Here is a 20,186-nt window from a genome sequence, read left to right as displayed (position 1 = left end):
CTTGAAAATTCTTATCAGATAGCCCAGTGAGATGTACAGCAAAACAAATGTGAGAAAGATAAGAGTACAAAAAATATAAGCCTCATAACCAACATGTTCATGAGAGAATAATTGCTTTCATCTGTTTAAGAAAAGCTGAGTACTCACTGCAGACCGCCCCCGAGTGCATTTCACATTCTAGCTCTTCTCTTTCCACTGAGATTCTGGCTAAGTCCAGAAGAATTGGCAGAAATTATATTAGCCCCCTTGACTGAGGGAGGGTGCCTGCAGTTTCTGACTGAGGCTTCCCACCAAGGCGTGTTATTAGATTCCCCCACTGCTCCTAGATATCCCATACTAGCCATTGCCAAGACTGTGTTTTACCATCTGTGCTTGGCATCCTTTCCTTTTGGCTGTGGACTTTTGTACCATTATTCATGCTTTTGTCACTGCAAGAGAAACACAAACAGCACAGCTGTGTGCAGAGAACACAATGCAGTTCTGGAGTGATACAAAACTGACCAATCTCCCTGCCTACTTTCCTCTACTACCATGAACCAGAGGATGTCACTGGAGGGATTTTTTTTTCTTCTTATTCCATAAAAGGCTGGCTTTTTCTTTCCATAAAAGGCTGGCAATTGGTAAAGCGTCTCAAAACCTTTTTCATGAGGCATGGTCTAAGGAGCCCATTTCCCAGCTTTCAAGTCTATTTACATCACAATTAGCATAAACAAACTACACGCAGTTGCCGCTCTCTGCCCTGTTCTCTGGCTGGAATCTCACTGTTGACCCAGGCCTGATCCAAAGCCATTAAAGTAAAAATTCCTAGTGACACCAGTGGACTGTTGATCAGGACACTAGGGCCCCGTCCAGCATTTCTTGCATGGCCAAAACTGCCACAAGTTTCAACGGGAGTTTGCAATGTGCATGGACTGTAGCATCAGGCCCCATAGTGGAGGCCATCTCTGTTGCCCTCTGCACATGGTGCAAACATTTACACCACTCCAGAAGGGCTGGGAAACACAACCATTCAGATCTGGTAGCATTTTACATGCATGCTGCACTCACTTTTCATTGGTGTAAGTAGCTAAGAAGGTGCAACACAACGACTCACCCTTGAGTCTTACAAAGGGTTGGAAATGGTGACTGGGTTTCACTGTTTTTAGGGATGGCCAAATTGGTTTAGAGAAAGTAACATCTGACCCCAAACCCTCCTCTAAACTTTGAATGAACCCATTCCTCTTCTTTTTTAGGTTCAAAATCATTAAGTGGCCTTTCTTTTGGAATGGTCTCTTTTTCATACATCTCTACACTCTGTGCTCATAAGTGTTAAAATAATATACCTGTCTCATTGTCATAAACAGATAAGTAAGAGTTAATAGAACAGAAGTACTTCATATCTCTTTTGCCTGTAAAGGGTTAACAAGATCTGTGAGCCTGGCTGTCACCTGACCAGAGGACCAATCAGGGGACAGGATACTTTCAAATCTTGAGGGAGGGAAGTTTTTGTGTGTGCTGTTAGTGTTTGGTTGTTGTTCTCTCTGGGTTCTCAGAGGGACCAGACGTGCAACCAGGTTTCTCTCCAATCTCCCTGATATAGGTTCTTATAGATTCAAAATAGTAAGTACCAGGTGATAAGGCGAGTTAGGCTTATGTTTGTTTTCTTTATTTGCAAATGTGTATTTGGCTGGAAGGAGTTCAAATTTGTATTTTGCTGAAAGGATTTTAATTTGTACCTGTATACTTAGGCTGGGAGGGTATTCCCAGTGTCTATAGCTGAAAGACCCTGTAACATATTCCATCTTAAATTTACAAAGATAATTTTTACTGTTTTTCCTTCTTTAATTAAAAGCTTTTCTTGTTTAAGAACCTGATTGTTTTTTTTATTCTGGTGAGACCCCAGGGGACAGGGTCTGGATTCACCAGGGAATTGGTGGGGAGAAAGGAGGGAAGGGGGAGAGAAAGATTAATTTCTCTCTGTGTTAGGATTACTTTCTCTCTCAGGGAGAGACTGGGAGGGGGAGAGAGAAGGATGGGGGGAAGATGGATTTTCCTCTCTGTTTAAGATTCAAGGAGTTTGTATCACAGTGATCTTCCAGGGTAACCCAGGGAGGGGAAGCCTGGGAGAGGCAACGGTGAGGGAAAGTGTTTACTTTCCTTTTGTTAAGATCCAGAGGGTCTGGGTCTTGGGGGTCCCCGGGCAAGGTTTGGGGGGACCAGAGTGTATCAGGCACTGGAATTCCTGGTTGGTGGCAGCGCTACAAGTACTAAGCTGGTAATTGAGCTTAGAGGAATTCATGCTGGTACCCCATCTTTTGGACGCTAAGGTTCAGAGTGGGAAATTATACCATGACATTAATGTGCAGCGTGTGGGATAGATAGATAAGATAGAGTCCAAAAGCCAGTGAGGTTTTTATTTCTCTCCCTGCTAGCTATCTGCAGGCAGACTGAGAGGTTTGGGTTTAGAAGCAAAAGCCAGTAGGATTTTTAGTTTCTCTTTCCTGCTAGCTGTGGGTAATGCAGGCTAGAGGAGATTGTTTTTAAAAGCAAAGGTCTGCAAGTTTTTTTGGTCTCTCCCTTCTGAGTACTCTGAAGGCATAGGCATTAGGTTTAACAAGGATCTTTGTTAAACAAAGGGACACCAGCAAAACATATTTGCAAATGAATGTTTTTTTTCTTTCTAACTCTGTCAGGAATAGCTAGGTAGAAGGAGTTAAAAAAAGACTCTGTTGCTAAGCAACCCTAAGGAGGCAACAGAGAAGCAGCATTTCAGGCAGTAAACAGCAGAGGGCGCCCCAACACAAGAAAGCAGAAACCATGACTACCAAGGACACCCTGAAACAGGAACGGGCAAGACTGGATGCAGAGGCACAAATCAAAGACGCAGACCACAAGCGAGTCATGGAAAAGAAACTACAAGAATTAGAAATAAAACAAAAAAAGATGGAGCTGAGAGAAATAGAAAGAGAGGCTGCCCACAGGAGAGAGCTGGAGATAAAAGAAAGAGAGAGGGAAGAGAGGGAAAGAGAGAGAAAGCATGAACTGGAATTAGCGCAGGCTAGGCAGCATGCTCCAGCCAAACCTAACAACCCTTCTCCAGTTATTGTTCCAAATCCCAAGAAATTTCCCACATACAAGGCAGGTGATGACACTGAGGCCTTCCTAGACAATTTTGAAAGGATCTGCCATGGGTACAGCTTCTCTGAAGACCAGTACATGATAGAGCTGAGGTCACTGCTCAGTGGACCCTTAGCAGAGGTGGCGGCTGAAATGCCTAAGGAGAACATGAACGATTATAAACTTTTTCAAACCAAGGCCAGAATCAGAATGGGGCTAACACCTGAGCATGCCCTTCGGAGGTTCAGAGCCCTAAGGTGGAAACCAGATGTGTCATTCACCCGACATGCCTACCACATTGGAAAGAATTATAATGCCTGGGTATCAGGAGCCAATGTTAAATCTCTGGACGACATGCACCTCCTAATATAATTGGAGCAGTTCTTAGAGGGTGTTCCTGAAGAAATAGAAAGGTACATCCTAGATGGGAAGCCCAAAACTGTAACTGAGGTGGGGGAGATTGGAGCCAGATGGGTGGAAGTGGCAGAGAAGAAAAAAGCTGCTATCAAGAGGAGTGAATATCACAGGGGTCAAACCGACAATAAACCCTATACCCGAGGGCAACCCAAGACCCCACCTACAACCCAAGGAAAGCCGCCGATGCCCTATTCTCCCACCTCACCAATCTCCAGTAACCCACCTCGGCCCAATGACCAGTCAGCTGGGCGATGCTTAAAGTGTAATGAACTAGGATATATAAAGGCCAACTGCCTCAAGAACCCCAACCGAGTGCAGTTCATTATATCTCCATCACTCCAAAGATCCCCAGGCCCAGATGCCTCTCAAATACCCTCGGAGCGAAGGGAAATTTTGAGAGTAGGCGGAAAGAAGGTTATCGCGTGGAGAGACACGATGGCAGAAGTGTCAGCTATCCACCAATCCTTGGTGGACCCCAAATTCATCAATCCAAAGGCTCAAGTGACAATTTACCCCTTCATGTCACAAGCAGTAAACTTGCCTACAGCTAAACTGCCTGTCCAGTACAAAGGCTGGTCAGGAATGTGGACATTTGCAGTCTACGACAATTATCACATCCCCATGCTACTGGGGGAAGACTTGGCCAACCAGGTAAAGTGGGCCAAGAGGGTGGGAATGGTTACACGCAGCCAAGCCAGGCAAGCTTCCAGACCCATCCCTGTTCCTGAGCCATCCACAGGGGCCCCGTCTGTGTTAGCAGAGACCCAGACAGAGGTAGTGGACACGGATTCCCTGCCAATGACTGCAACAGCCACAGTACTTCCATTCCCAGACCCGGACCTGGAAACACAACCAGCACCAGAACCATTGCCAGCACTGATACCAGCACTTGCAAACGCATCTTCAACCCCAATGCCAGAGGGCGCCAGTGAGCCTGAACTGGCAGAAGCAGCAGACAACCATACCGAAGAGGCTCAGCCAGCACCTGAAATACCACCTGGTGCACCAGCGGAGAGCGGTTCACCACCCACAAAAACAACCCCAATACCTACATCGCTTCCCGAAGGACCAAGCCCAAGTCCACAGTCTAAGGAAGAATTGGTGTCTCCAGCCTCCAGGAAACAGTTCCAGACTGAGCAGGAAGCAGATGACAGCCTTCAGAAAGCTTGGGCAGCGGCACGGAGCACCCACCGCCTCTCAGCTCTTCTAACCGATCCCAGTTTGTTATAGAACAAGGGCTTTTATATAAGGAGACTCTTTCTGGTGGACACCGGGAAGACTAGCATCCACAAAAACAGTTGGTGGTTCCAACTAAATACCGGGGGAGGCTCTTAAGCTTAGCCCATGATCATCCCAGTGGCCATGCTGGGGTGAACAGAACCAAAGACAGGTTGGGGAAGTCCTTCTACTGGGAGGGGATGGGCAAGGATGTTGCCAAGTATGTCTGGTCTTGTGAGGTGTGCCAAAGAGTGGGAAAGCCCCAAGACCAGGTCAAGGCGCCTCTCCAGCCACTCCCCATAATTGAGGTCCCATTTCAGCGAGTAGCTGTAGATATTCTGGGTCCTTTTCCAAAAAAGACCCCCAGAGGAAAGCAGTACATACTGACTTTTGTGGACTTTGCTACCCGATGGCCGGAAGCAGTAGCTCTAGGCAACACCAGGGCTAAAACTGTGTGCCAGGCCCTAATAGACATTTTTGCCAGGGTAGGTTGGCCCTCCGACATCCTTACGGATTCAGGGACTAATTTCCTGGCCGGGACCATGAAAGAACTATGAGAGACTCATGGGGTGAATCACTTGGTTGCCACCCCGTACCACCATGAAACCAATGGCCTGGTGGAAAGGTTTAATGGAACTTTGGGGGCCACGATATGTAAATTCGTGAATGAACACTCCAATGACTGGGACCTAGTGTTGCAGCAGTTGCTCTTTGCTTACAGGGCTGTACCACATCCCAGTTTAGGGTTTTCAACGTTTGAGCTTGTGTATGGCCACGAGGTTAAAGGGCCATTACAGTTGGTGAAGCAGCAATGGGAGGGGTTTGCACCCTCTCCAGGAATTAACGTTCTGGACTTTGTAAGCAACCTACAAAACACCCTCCGACACTCTTTAGCTAAAGAAACCTAAAGGATGCTCAAAAAGAGCAAAAGGCCTGGTATGATAAACATACCAGAGAGCATTCCTTCAAGGTAGGAGACCGGGTTATGGTCTTAAAGGCGCAACAGGCCCATAAAATGGAAGCATCATGGGAAGGGCCATTCATGGTCCAAGAGCTCCTGGGAACTGTTAACTACCCCATAGCATTTCCCAATTCCTCCCTAAAGCCCAGAGTGTACCACATTAATTCTCTCAAGCCCTTTTATTCCAGAGACTTACAGGTTTGTCAGTTTACAGCCCAGGGAGGAGATGACACTCAGTGGCCTGACGGTGTCTACGATGAAGGGAAAAGTGACAGTGGCGTGGGAGAGGTGAACCTCTCCACAACCCGGGAACGTCTGCAGTGGCAACAGATCAAGAAGTTGATGCACTCTCCTGTGAAAGTTTCCCAAAATCAACTGGTTAAAAATTGTCCTTACAATATGAAGAATCTTGTAGTTGTACATAATTAGTAGCATATGTAAGGGTGCATGTGTCTACTGATCTGTTTATTCTAGAGTTCTAGGGAGAAATCACTGCCAGTGTGGTGTAAGTAAGACTTAATAGAACAGAAGTACTTCATATCTCTTTTGCCTGTAAAGGGTTAACAAGATCTGTGAGCCTGGCTGTCTCCTCACCAGAGGACCAATCAGGGGACAGGATACTTTCAAATCTTGAGGGAGGGAAGTTTTGTGTGTGCTGTTAGATTTTGGTTGTTGTTCTCTCTGGGTTCTCAGAGGGACCAGACGTGCAACCACGTCTCTCCAATCTCTCCGATACAGGCTCTTATAAGTTCAGAATAGTGAGTACTAGGTAGATAAGGCGAGTTAGGCTTATGTTTGTTTTCTTTATTTGCAAATGTGTATTTGGCTGGAAGGATTTCAAATTTGTATTTTGCTGAAAGGATTTAATTTGTACTTGTATACTTAGGCTGGGAGGGTATTCCCAGTGTCTATAGCTGAAAGACCCTGTAACATATTCCATCTTAAATTTACAAAGATAATTTTTACTGTTTTTCTCTCTTTAATTAAAAGTTTCTTGTTTAAGAACCTGATTGTTTTTTTATTCTGGTGTGAGACCCCAGGGGACAGGGTCTGGATTCACCAGGGAATTGGTGGGGAGAAAGGAGGGAAAGGGGAGAGAGAGGCTAATTTCTCTCTTTGTTAGGATTACTGTCTCTCTCAGGGAGAATCTGGGAGGGGGAGACAGAAGGAGGGGGGAAGGTGCATTTTCCTCTCTGTTTAAGATTCAGGGAGTTTGAATCACAGTGATCTTCCAGGGTAACCCAGGGAGGGGAAGTCTGGGAGAGGCAACGGTGGGGGAAAGGGTTTACTTGCCTTGTGTTAAGATCCAGAGGGACTGGGTCTTGGGGGTCCCCGGGCAAGGTTTTGGGGGGGACCAGAGTGTACCAGGCACTGGAATTCCTGGTTTGTGGCAGCGCTACAGGTTCTAAGCTCGTAATTAAGCTTAGAGGAATTCATGCTGGTACCCCATCTTTTGGACGCTAAGGTTCAGAGTGGGGAATTATACCATGACTCTCATAGAGCTGGAAGAGACCCTGAAAGATCATTGAGTCCAGCCCCCTGCCTTCTGTAGCAGGACCAAGTACTGATTTTGCCCCAGATTCCTGTGTGACACCCTCAAGGACTGAACTCATAAGCCTAGGTTCAGGAAGCCAATGCTCAAACCACTGAGCTATCCCTTCTCAGAAACTAAAGGTTTCTCTTTCCAAGGTTATGTATCCAAAACCTTTCACCAGCACTGAATTCACTTGCAAGTGCAAGTTCTATTTTTAAACTTGATTGTGTAAAAATGGCACCATTGGGCTTTGTGATCAAATGTGCTCAGTTAATATGTAAAAAGATGTCTAGGTTTTCACCTAGCAGCCCTGTAAAATCCCCAGTGGATCCAAAAGTCAAGCTGTGCTCTTTACTTCTTGCACATCAACACCAGTCTTAAAGTTTCTGCAGGCCAAATTCTACTTTAATTTTGTCTTCAATGAGTTCGCACAGGCGTAGCCGATTGGAATTTAATGAATAATTAATTACATGTGGTGATGCACAAGAAAGAGTAGAATCCAGTGCATTCTTTTAGTACTATAGAGCTAAAAGGAGAAGAAAAAAAATCCATATTGTAGTCAGCTAAATTCAGCAGATTTGACTCCAATACACTCTTGAGCAGAGCTGTTGAGTAAGAGGTGGTCATTTTTATACGACTATTTTTCAGAATACAACTGCACTTCAAAAAAACATTAAATGCAAATTCTTTGGAGTAAAGAAGCGTGCATATTGCATCTTCTTCCTTTCTTAGTGATATCATAGAAAAGCATAGATATGACGCCTTGTGAGATCTACATCACTAGTTCTTAAAAAAACTGAGACCTTGGCTACACTTGAGAGTTACAGAGCAATAAAGCCAACAACAGCACTGTAACTCACTCCCCGTCCACACTGGCATGGCACATACAGTGCTGTATCTCCGTGGCTACAGCGCTGCTTGTACTCCACCTCCCAGAGAGGAATAAAGAGTATTGCGCTGTTGCCGGCAGATAACTGCCTGAGGCCAAGCAACGGGGGGGGGGTCCGTCGCCTGGTGTGCCGCGCCAATAAACACACCAGGGTGGAGAAGCAAACCAAGTTTATTTGAGATCTCAAAGCGGTGCAGGGAGATTGACTCAGATCAAGCACACCTAAAACAAGCAGTCTGTTCCTTTATATCCATGAGAACTTTTCTCACTGACTAGCAATCCCCCATTTCCCCTCCCTCCTCCTCCTTCCTCCCCCTGTAGCAATTACGTAAGCGCAGGTGCATTAAGTAATCTTGGCCGCGGCAGCTCGTTAGTAAGTTTTCCTTCTGCAAGTTATCTTGTCCTTCTGCTAAAGGTGCACAGGCCTCATTATTTCTGCTTTAGACCAGTTAGAACTGTTGCAACTGATAACGGCTGTTACACCTGGCCTTTCAGGTCGATTAAAGTTCAAACATGGAGGGACTTTTGTCTGCTGAGGCCTAAAACCAGGAAGGCTCCATACTCTTGTGGCCTTCCACCCTCCCGAGTTACGTAGGGTTATGCTTAGTGACACCAACAGCGCTGCTGCTGCTGCGCTGAGGCGCTAGTGTAAACAGGGAATAATCTTACTATGCTGTGACTGACCTCCGGAAGCTTCCCATAATCCTTTTAAGTGAAGGTTCCTCTCTTTGTTTTGTTGTGAACTCCGGGCTCTGGGAGCTGCTTATCAAAAAAACAAACACAGCTCCTGTTTGCTGTGAAAGAGCAGAGGCAGGGGGCTCCCTTTGGAACGCCCACAGCTAGTGTTTGCTTGGAGGGAGAGGGGGTTCCTGAGAGCAGCTGCTTATCTGGTCTGTGAGGAAAAAGACAAACAGTTGCTGTTTGCTTTCAGTGAGTGAGAGAGGGATGAGGGAGGGGCTCAGAACTTGCAAGGCAGCTGCTGACACAGTGTCAGCTCCAAAAATCCACTCTCTCTCTCCTCCACACTCCCTGTCACACTCCGCCCAACCCACCCCCCCTTTTGAAAAGCAAGTTGCAGCCACTTGAACACTGGGATAGCTGCCCATAATGCACCGCTCCCAATACCACTGCAGATGCTGCAAATGTGGCCACGACAGTGCGCTGGTAGCTGTCAGTGTGGACAGACTGCAGTGCTTTCCCTACTCAGCTGTATGAAGACAGGTTTAACTCCCAGCGCTGTACAGCTGCAAGTGTAGCCATACCCTGAGATTACAAACTTTTAACAGTAGATTTTCTTCTCACTTAAGAAGTTGATTCAACCTTGTAAACAAACACATTCTTCACAGAATTAAGTTTATTCCATTTTTAATGAGCCACATGATGCTATCTAAATATCAGTTATCCTATAATCGTCTTTCATGCAGAATCCCAAATGTTCTGATTGCCTCATTAAGGCGGCATTCCCAGATTTCTTTCTTTTATATTTGTCAGGCTTCTGAGAAACTAGCTACAGCACATTCCAATGTTTGAGTGCATGCATTCTAAAATATTACAGTATTCTAGGTACAGACTCACTGTCCAGTTAATACAAGAGTTTGTCTCCAACAATGGTCAATGCTGGATGATTCAGAGAAAACCATACTCCTGATATGCAACATTGTACCCTCCAAGGAAATGTCTTCCTGACCACAGCTGGTGACCAGTTTATGCCCTAGCTAGTGTAAGTGTAAGTGCTGTTCTTATTCATGATCTTTTAATAAGTTAGCAAGCTCTTTACTTCACTAATCTTGAGCTATGCAAGTACCAGACAACCCGCTCACAATGGACATTATTACAGTATGTCATAAATCAAACAGATAGACAGTCTTTCATCAAGAAGAATCCCAAAGTTTTTTATTGTGCTTATCTGTTTGATATATTGTACAAACTCCAAAGTACTATATTAAATGTTCACATAACCTCCATTGAAATGGAACCACTCCTGGAGTGAAACATACTCAGTTTCGAACAGCACACAGCAACGTTACACAGACATTTAGGGCTATTTTATCTGGTTGAAACTGCAGGGGAAAATCTGGGAAGCCAACGTTCTTGCCAAAGTCCCCTGTGGATAAGCACTCCCGCTCTTGTAAAAGCAGCATGAGAACTTTAATGACCACAAGCAGACAAGCCCTCTGGAGGACAGCCCATTCAACAGACAGGGCCACTGTGCTCCCTGTAGGGTTACTGAATCTCACCTGTCTTCCGTAACTTTTGAAGATAATTGCTAATGGCTCAGATATCTCCTCAGTCAGCTCCTTGAGTATTCTAGGATGTATTTCATCAGGTCCTGGTGACTAGAAGACATATAGCTTGTCTAAGTAATTTTTAACTTGTTCTTTCCCTATTTTAGCCTCTGATCCTACCTCATTTTCACTGGCATTCATTAAGTTAGATGTCCAATTGCCACTAAACTTTTTGGTGAAAACTGAAACAAAAAAAGTAATTTAGCACTTCTGCCTTTTCCATATTTTGTGTTATTGTTTTTCCCTAGAACTACATAAGAACATAAGAATGGCCATACTGGGTCAGACCAAAGGTCCATCTAACCCAGTATCCTGTCTTCCAACAGATGCCAGCTGCCCCAGAGGGAATGAACAGAACAGGTAATCTTCAAGTGATCCATCCCCTGTCACCCATTCCCAGCTTCTGGCAAACAGAGGCTAGGGACACCATCCCTGTCTATCCTGGCTAATAGCCATTGATGGACCTATCGTCCATGAACTTATCTAGTTCTTTTTTGAACACCATTATAGTCTTGACCTTCCAGTGGTCTAGAAAAGGGCAAATACAGTGCCAATCTATAAAAGGGAAAATAAGGACAACCTCGGTAATTACATACCAGTCACCTTAACTTCAGTATTCAGAAAGATAATGGAGCAAATAATTAAGCAATCAATTTGCAGACACCTAGAAGTTAATAAGGAGATAAGTAACAGTCAGCATGGATTAGTCAAGAACAAATCATGTCAAACCAACCTAATAGCTTTCTTTGACAGGGTAACAAGCCTTGTGGAGATACTAGCAGGAGCATTGCAAGCAAGACACAAAAAGTAATTCTTCTGCTTTACTCCACACTGATTAGGCCTCAACCAGATTACTGTGTCCAGTTCTTGGCAGCACATTTTAGGAAAGATGTGGACAAATTGGAGAAAGTCAAGAAAAGAGCAACTAAAATAATTAGAGGTCTGGAAGACATGACCTATAAGGGAAGATTATAAAAACTGGGTTTGTTTAGTCTGGAGAAAAGACAACTGAGAGGGGACATAACAGTTTTCAAGTACATAAAAGGTTGCTACAAGAAGGAGGGAGAAAAATTGTTCTCCTTAACCTCTGAGGAGGGAAGAAGCAATGAGCTTAAATTGCAGCAAGGGAGGTTTAGGTTGGACATTAGGAAAAACTTCCGAACTGTCAGGGTGGTTAAGTAATGGAATAAATTGTCTAGGGAAGTTGTGGAATCTCCATCATTAGAGATTTTTAAGAGCAGGTTAGACAAACACCTGTCAAGGATGGTGATAATACTTAGTCCTGCTATGAGTGCAGGGGACTGGACTAGATTTCTGGAGGTCCTTTCCAGTCCTTCAATTCTATGAATCAGTCCTGACTCAATGAGAAGATCTCCCTCTGCTGAATCACCAGCTCCTGGGGTTTCCTTTGAGATCTGCCATCCTGAGCAAGATTGAACCTGCTTAATTTGTGTGAGCTGATAGGATCACAATTTGAGTTGAAGGAGGGTTCTCCTTCCCCACCCCCCACCCAGATAACTGGGAAGACGATGCATCTAATTTCATTCCACCTGTAGGCTGTATTGCCCTGCCAGCATTACATGCAGAAGTGGATTATTTCAATATTTATTTATTGTATATATGGGTAGTATTACTGTGCAATGGATATTCAGCTGTCTAACCAAAAATGGACCTAGTGTAATTACTAATGTAACGGTGGTGTTCAGGCCGAGAAGAGATGTCAAATGGAGTGAACCATACATTTCATTGTTGGGTTACCTATGATTTAATATATTAATTAACAACCCTAAAAGAACCAGTGGAAGAAGGTGTGCTTATTAAATCTTCTGATAAGAGACCAGAACTGGGAAGCAGCAGTGAACTCTTTAGAGGACCGAGGTTAAAATATATAGCTTGATCCTGAAAGGTAAGAGAAATGGGCTGGAATCAATAAAATGTCATTCAGCAAGAATACATGTAAAATGTTTTACATGGGGAAGAATAATCAAAGGCACAAAGAGAAATTGGAGAATTCTGACCAGAGGGCAGTATTACAAGTAAGTCAGTTTCACTGATTCAGTCATTCGTAAGCTTCTCTGCTGGGCCTGCCTGAACTTCATTCTCCAGGGTTGTGTCCCCAGTAGCTTTCCCTAGCTCTTAATGCTCTCTCTCACTCACTCACACACACACAAATGAAAAAACTGAACTTTTTACAAATGACAAGAAAGTTTTATAACACTTGCTGGGAGTGGGAATGGGTTTGGGAGCTTCGATTTGCACTTCTCCAGGTTGTGACATGGTATGACACAGCATTATCCCCTTGGTTTAGTGAAAATGTTACTCGGTTAAAGTTGATATTTTGAGGAAGCAACTGTGAATGTTCATCAAAGGGACTAGCAAGGGATCTTAAAAGAACTGTTTATAGCAGCCAATCAGAATCGGCAACTACGTATCCTCTCAGAGGCATTCAGAAGTAGGGTGTCCAGATGTCTCATTTTTATAGGGACAGTCCTGATATTTGGGGCTTTTTTTTATATGGGCTCTTATTACCCCCCACCCCTGTCCCTATTTTTCACACTTGCTATCTGGTCACCCTATTCAGAAGTGATCAAGTGGTCAAGGTTTGAGGGTTAAAAAGGAATTTTGTAAGTGGAGAATTCTAAACTAGAGCTGGGTGAATAATGAAAAAAGTATTTGGGAATGTTTGCTTCATTATTTACAACCCTTTTCATTTGCTTCCCACCAATTTTTCATCTAATCAGGAAGCATGGCCAGCTTGCCTGGCATGTTACAGCGATTTAAAACAACAAAGGCATGACATCAGGTTTTCAGAGGTACTGAGATGCAGCTAAACACCTAGCGTGATTTCCAAGAGCCCTGAGGCACCTATCTTTGACACCTAAATACCTTTGAAAATATGGCCCATGAGCTCTCCTGCATTGAATTTGTATCAATCCCATAGCATGCAAAGAAGTTCTGAGGCCTGTTCTACACATAAAGTTCCACTGATTTGCTAGTGCTGTGATTTGAAACAAGCTTCATTTCTATCAGTTTAAAAAACTAGCTCTCGTGTTTAGCTTGCACTTACAAATGTTCCCATCAATAAACCAATTGTCAATTAATTTTAAATAATGAACTCAGCTGTGAAAATGGAAATCTGTTTGCAGATAATCAGAGGAGGAAACAGAAAAAGGAGCTAAATTCATCAAATGAATTGTTTTCTGCAAATAGTTGATCCAGCTCAATACTAGATAGAGAGAGAGTGAGTTTTTCTATAGCTCAAGGGGTTTAAAAAAATATGGTTAAAGCAGTACAACTCCCTTGCATGGACACTGTCATACTGGTGTAAAGGTATATTGGTATAGTTTACTCCCGTCAATTACAACTGCTGCAGACATGCCTAACAGTGTGTCATGGTATAATCCCCACTCTGAACCTTAGCGTCCAAAAGATGGGGTACCAGCATGAATTCCTCTAAGCTCAATTACCAGCTTAGAACCTGTAGCGCTGCCACCAACCAGGAATTCCAGTGCCTGGTACACTCTGGTCCCAAAACCTTGCCCGGGGACCCTCAAGACCCAGTCCCTCTGGATCTTAATGCAAGGAAAGTAAACTCTTTCCCCCACCGTTGCCTCTCCCAGGTTTCCCCTCCCTGGGTTACCCTGGAAGATCACTGTGATTCAAACTCCTTGAATCTTTAAACAGAGAGGAAAATCCACCTTCCCCCTTCCTTCTCTCTCCCCCTCCCAGACTCTCCCTGAGAGAGAAAGTAATCCTAACACAGAGAGAAATTTAACCTTTCTCTCCCCCTTCCCTCCTTTCTCCCCACCAATTCCCTGGTGGATCCAGACCCAGTCCCCTGGGGTCTCACCAGAATAAAAAAAAACAATCAGGTTCTTAAACAAGAAAAGCTTTTAATTAAAGAAGGAAAAACAGTAAAAATTATCTTTGTAAATTTAAGATGGAATATGTTACAGGGTCTTTCAGCTATAGACACTGGGAATACCCTCCCAGCCTAAGTATACAAGTACAAATTAAAATCCTTCCAGCCAAATACACATTTGCAAATAAAGAAAACAAAAATAAGCTTAACTCGCCTTATCTACCTAGTACTCACTATTCTGGACATATAAGAGACTGTATCAAAGAGATTGGAGATAAACCCGGTTGCACGTCTGGTCCGTCTGAGCCCCCAGAGTGAACAGCAACCAAACACTAACAGCACACACAAAAACTTCCCTCCCTTAAGATTTGAAAGTATCCTGTCCCCTGATTGGTCCTCTGGTCAGGTGACAGCCAGGCTCACTGAACTTGTTAACCCTTTACAGGCAAAAGAGACATGAAGTACTCCTGTTCTATTAACCCTTAACTATCTGTTTATGACACAGTGATATTAAAATGAAGAGGGAGAGTCTCCCATCCATAGAGAGGGAGTGCACTCCACTTGGAGACCACTTCTCCACGAAGGTTCCCTGGAGTTCAGGCTTTGAATTCAAATAACACCTTTGGAGCCATGCTACCAGCGAGTGAGATGGTGAATGGCTATCTCCATAGGGAAACATACTCTTCAACTTGCAGTAGCCAAAGCTATGTAGGATTAAGCCCTACTCACTCTCTTGTACAGGAGTGGCTGAATGGAATCACAGCAGAGTTTTGTGTCTTGTTTTCCTCAAGTAAAAGCACCTTTGAACTGCTGGGACTTCAGTGTTTCCTATTACATTGGTCTGTTTTAGGGTCGCATCAGCTGTGCTCGATTTAAAAATAGTAACGTGACCAAACATAATTTCTCATTAGTTTAAGCCATCACTCTAATGCACCTTGTCAGATATAATCACAATAATATGCCACAAAAAAAGCTCTGTCAGTAAGAGAAAAATGCAGGTGCTTGAAAGAAAAAGGAACTCTTTTAATAATCAGGTCTCATATGCACTGATCTTTAAAATGAATGATGATTCAGATGATCTGCTATTTTAAGAACTACAATCTGACCTTGCAAGATACTAAGCACCTCAAAGTCATGAGTAGGACCAATATACATTTAAAGTAGTGCTATTAACTTAAGGCTAGATCTTGCGCATACACACACGCACTCTCTCTCAGCTTTATTTACACAAGTAGTCCCAATGGCAAGCCCAGGGCTTTACTTTAGTGCAGCTAATTTCTTTCTCCCTGCAATCAACAAAAAAAATGTTTGTTTTACACAGTACAAAGTTTCTTTACATTTCATTGACACTTTTATTTCAAATTTAAATCTTTCCATTGCCGTGGGCACAGGAGCAGAACTAGGAAGCGAAACTAACTATAAACAGATAGTGAATCCAGTGGACTAGCTCAGAGATTCTCAACCGTTCCAGACTGTATCCCTCAGCAGTTTGATGTGTCTTGTAAACCCCACGTTTCTCCTCACTTAAAAACTCCAGCTTTGGCTTCAGCTCGTTGCAGCGGGGCTCAGGATTTGCCTTTCTGCCCTGGGCCCCAGAAAGTCAAATGCTGGCCCTGACGACCCCATTAAAATGAACTCGCAGCCCATTTTGGGGTCACAACCCATAGTTCGAGAACAGCTGATATAGTATATAGAACAGTATAAACACGTGATTGTCTGAATGAAATTTTGATTTTCTCTGACTCTGCAAGTGCTTTTTATGTAGCCTGTTGTAAAACTAGGCACATATCTGGATGAGTTGATGTACCCCGTGGAAGACTTCTGCATACCCCCAGGGTTACACATACCCCTGACTGAGAACCTCTGAACTAGTTTTACTGTCCCAGCTATGGGAAGAGCAAAACAAGGAACCAATCAACATGAATAGTGGAAAACAGTAAATTAGATCTTTAACATTCTTTCAATTTTAAGAATCTGTGGTGGCATTAGTAACACAGGTGAGGATTCTGTTTTGAAATCTATAATTTTTTAAGGATTTGCATTATAAGGAAACAAATTCTAGCCCATTTTTTGCTCTTCAAGGTCACCTTTATCATATCTGAAATAGCACTCTGAAGAAGGCAGGCCCAACCCTAAAGTCTGCACTTAAGTAAAACTTGTATTAAGCCAATGAAAGTTTGCTCTGAATCTGAACTACAGGAGCATGCCTGTAAAGGGCTAAATAGTATTGTTCTGCTGGGGGTTGGGTGAAATCTCATTGACGCTAGCGGACATGAAAGCCACCCTTCGTTCAGGATAACTATAAGGAACTAATCAAGCTACTTGATGGAATAAATAGCTGAAACAACAGAAGCCACCACCCAAAACAGGCCAGATAGGGCCAGTCAGGAATCTGAACTATGCTGGTGGGCTCCACTGCGGCCTGAATGTAAAGGCAGGGATGATGGGTATTGTTTTTATGAATTTGTGTGTGTCTGCATGTAAGAGAGTGCAGATGCAGCCAGGCACATCACAGATGGGCACAGAGAATCAGGAAGGAAAGATGTGGAGAAACTGGAGAGATTCCAGAGGAGAATAACAAAAATGATACAAGCTTTAGAAAACCTGACCTTTAGAAAGGTTTAAAAAAAACTGCAAGGAGTCCAGTGGCACCTTAAAGACTAACAGATTTATTTGGGCATAAGCTTTCGTGGGTAAAAAACCCACTTCTTCAGATGCATGGAGTGAAACTTACAGATGCAGACATTATATACTGACACATGAAGAGAAGGGAGTGTTACCTCACAAGTGGAGAACCAGTGTTGACAGGGCCAATTTGATCAGGGTGGACCTGGAGGTGTCAACTCCAGGAGACTAACACGGCTACCCCTGATACTTTAAAAAAATGGGCATGTTTAGTCTTGAGAAAAGAAGACAGAGGGCGGGGCCTGATAATAGTTGACAAATATGTTAAGGCTGATATAGAGGGTACGGGGATCAAATGTTCTTCATGGTCACTGAAGGTAGGACAAGAAGTAATGGGCTTAATCTGCAGACAGGGAGATTTAGGTAGATATTAGGAAGAACTTTCTAACTCTAAGGGTAGTTAAGCTCTGGAACAGGCTTCCAAGGGAGGCTATGGAATCCCTGTCATTGGCAGTTTTTAAGAACAGGTTGAACAAACGCCAGTCAGAGAAGGTCCTGCCTCAGCACAGGGGGCTGGACTTGCTGACCCCTCAAGGTCCCTTCCAGCCCTATATATCTATGATTCTATGAAACACCAGACACAGTTAACACTGGTAGCATAATCTTAGGAAAAAGAGTGGGAGAGAGAGAGCCTTGAGCAAAGTGCTGGCTGGAAAGGGGCTTAGAACTGTGGGCGAAGAAATTATCTCCTGTCCCTTGGTTCCTGCTGTGTTCAAGAACACAGGACTAATGTATACTTTCTTTGTAAATAAGCAAGATTGCATGAAAGAAATTGTGACAGTGTACCCCATAAGGCTTCATGGGAATATTATGAATGTATATATGATATAACTGGAATATATTTTATGCTACATATGCCATGTAACATATCGCTGCAAAGATTATGATCTACTGATTACATTCCTCCTATTTGTATGCATGTATCATTTTGGACTTGAAGTTAGGAATATTGGCTGTATACTTGCTAGATAGCCTTAGTAAAGCATTTGGTCAGCTTCATGAGAAAGGAATGTGCAAATTAAGTGCCCAATCAAGAACCACTTAAGCCAACAATGAACTCAAAGACACTAATCCACATCGGAGCTTTCACAGGGATGTGGCTTGGCTGGTAAGAAACTGAGTCATGTATGGACATGTGACTTGCCCATGTGACTCCAAAACTCCATCTTGGAGCTGGACTTTGCATAGGAGAGAGGAGGGGGTCTCCACCCAAAGAGAAAGTCTACTTAAACCCCTGGGAGACCCCTCCATTTGTTCTTCAGCTGGGTAAAGAGATAGGCTCTCCACCCCCAACGGATACCTGAAAGAAACTGGAACAAAGGACAGTAACTACAGGGGGTGTGAGTGATTGCTGGACCCAGACTAGAAGGAGACTAGTCTGTAAAATAAAGCTTACTGGGTGAAGTTTTTATCTGTATTCAATTTTCTTAGACATAGACTTGCATGTTCTATTTTATTTTGCTTGGTAATTCACTTTGTTCTGTCTAGAACAACAGAGAGTCCTGTGGCACCTTATAGACTAACAGATGTATTGGAGCATAAGATTTTGTGGGTTAATACCCACTTCGTCAGATGTATGTTCTGTCTGTTACTACTTGAAACCACTGAAATCCTATTTTCTGTATTTAATAAAATCACTTTTTACTTATTAATTAACTCAGAGTATGTATTAATACCTGGGGGGGGCAAACAGCTGTGCATATCTCTCTATCAGTGTTATAGAGGGCAAACAATTTATGAGTTTACCCTGTATAAGCTTTATACAGGGTAAAACAGATTTATTTGGGGTTTGGACCCCATTGGGAGTTGGGCATCTGAGTGTTAAAGACAGGAACACCTCTGTAAGTTGCTTTCAGTTAAGTCTGCAGCTTTGGGGCACATGGTTCAGACCCTGGGTCTGTGTTGGAGCAGACTGGCATGTCTGGCTCAACAAGGCAGGGTGCTGGAGTCCCAAGCTGGCAGGGAAAGCAGAGGCAGAAGTAGTCTTGGCACAGCAGTTGGCAGCTCCCAAAGGAGTTTCTGTGATCCAGCCCATCACAGAAATAACTGGCTTCACCATAATTTTCTCCCCCTAATGGAAACAACAGTCAAGACCCCAAATCTTGGCAAACTGCTCAAGTCAAAACATTATAGTAAATGCTTTGGAGCAAAAATCCCATTCACCTCATTCATGTCAAAGCTCCCCCTGAGATCAATGGGAATTTTTCCAGAGTAAAGTGAGTAGGATTTGGTCCCAAATTAGAATCAGCAATGGTCAAACCTGGAAAGCATTGGAGGTTCACTTAGGACTCAAACCAAAGTTTAGAGACTTATCCTACTATCCCAATCTCTGGACAAAGAAAACAACCCCATGGGAATATATTCCTTGTGTCTCTGCTGAATAAGCATGGGCCCTTGGCAACACAGTCTTCTCATGAAACTTCCTAACATGGGAAGCATAGGCCAGGGGGAGGACAGGCAGCAGTACAGATGGGAGAACCTCAGTGAGGACAGCCTGGAAACCACAGAGATTCTTGGACTGCACGGCAGATCCTTGGGGTCTGCTAAATTCACAGCTCTCTTTGCAGTGCAACAAACTCCCTCAGAGAAAGGAGGATTAGAATGAACTAATTGACGTCCAGCATTGATGGGGAGCCCATTTACACTGTGCTGGCAGGTGTAAGGTGCAACTAGCACCTATGCATTACACAGAGCCAGCTTCATCTGCTCTGTGCTGCCCCTGCAGCAGCCCTGGGAGCAGAGGGCATTCCAAAGAAGCCTGGGAAGTGGAAGGAATGGGTGTGGCAAGAAAAGACATGTGCTCCAGGTATTCTAGGCCTCTGTGCCCATGGGGGTCATTGATTCAGGGACATTTGTTAGGGACAAGCCCTCACTGCCCCGAATAGAGGAGATGCAAACTGGCTCTGAGTTTCCAGTAACAGATCTCTGAGCAAATTTTACCTTCCTGCAAGCTGATCTGCTGGAAGGTAGCATGTCTCCTTGAATGAAGTTTATAGACATAGGGCCTGATTTTACAGTCCTTATTACTCAGACAAATGCCCAATCAGTTGTATGAGGTACAGAGCCTCAACTTTTGTTATAACATCGTTCTCTGGGTTCTGGGCCTCGGAATGTCAACGAAGGCAGCCACCATTTTGTGAGGCCGCTTGGATGCAATCTGTTCTTGGGGAGACACCTGCTCACATTATGCTCTTTCATGGAGACTTTATATTTTTTCTTGTCTTGATTTGTTGGTCCCT

The sequence above is a fragment of the Gopherus flavomarginatus genome, chromosome 1, assembly GCF_025201925.1.
Source record: "Gopherus flavomarginatus isolate rGopFla2 chromosome 1, rGopFla2.mat.asm, whole genome shotgun sequence".
In the NCBI taxonomy this organism is placed as follows: Eukaryota; Metazoa; Chordata; order Testudines; family Testudinidae; genus Gopherus; species Gopherus flavomarginatus.
Note: the sequence above shows the minus strand (reverse complement) of the source record.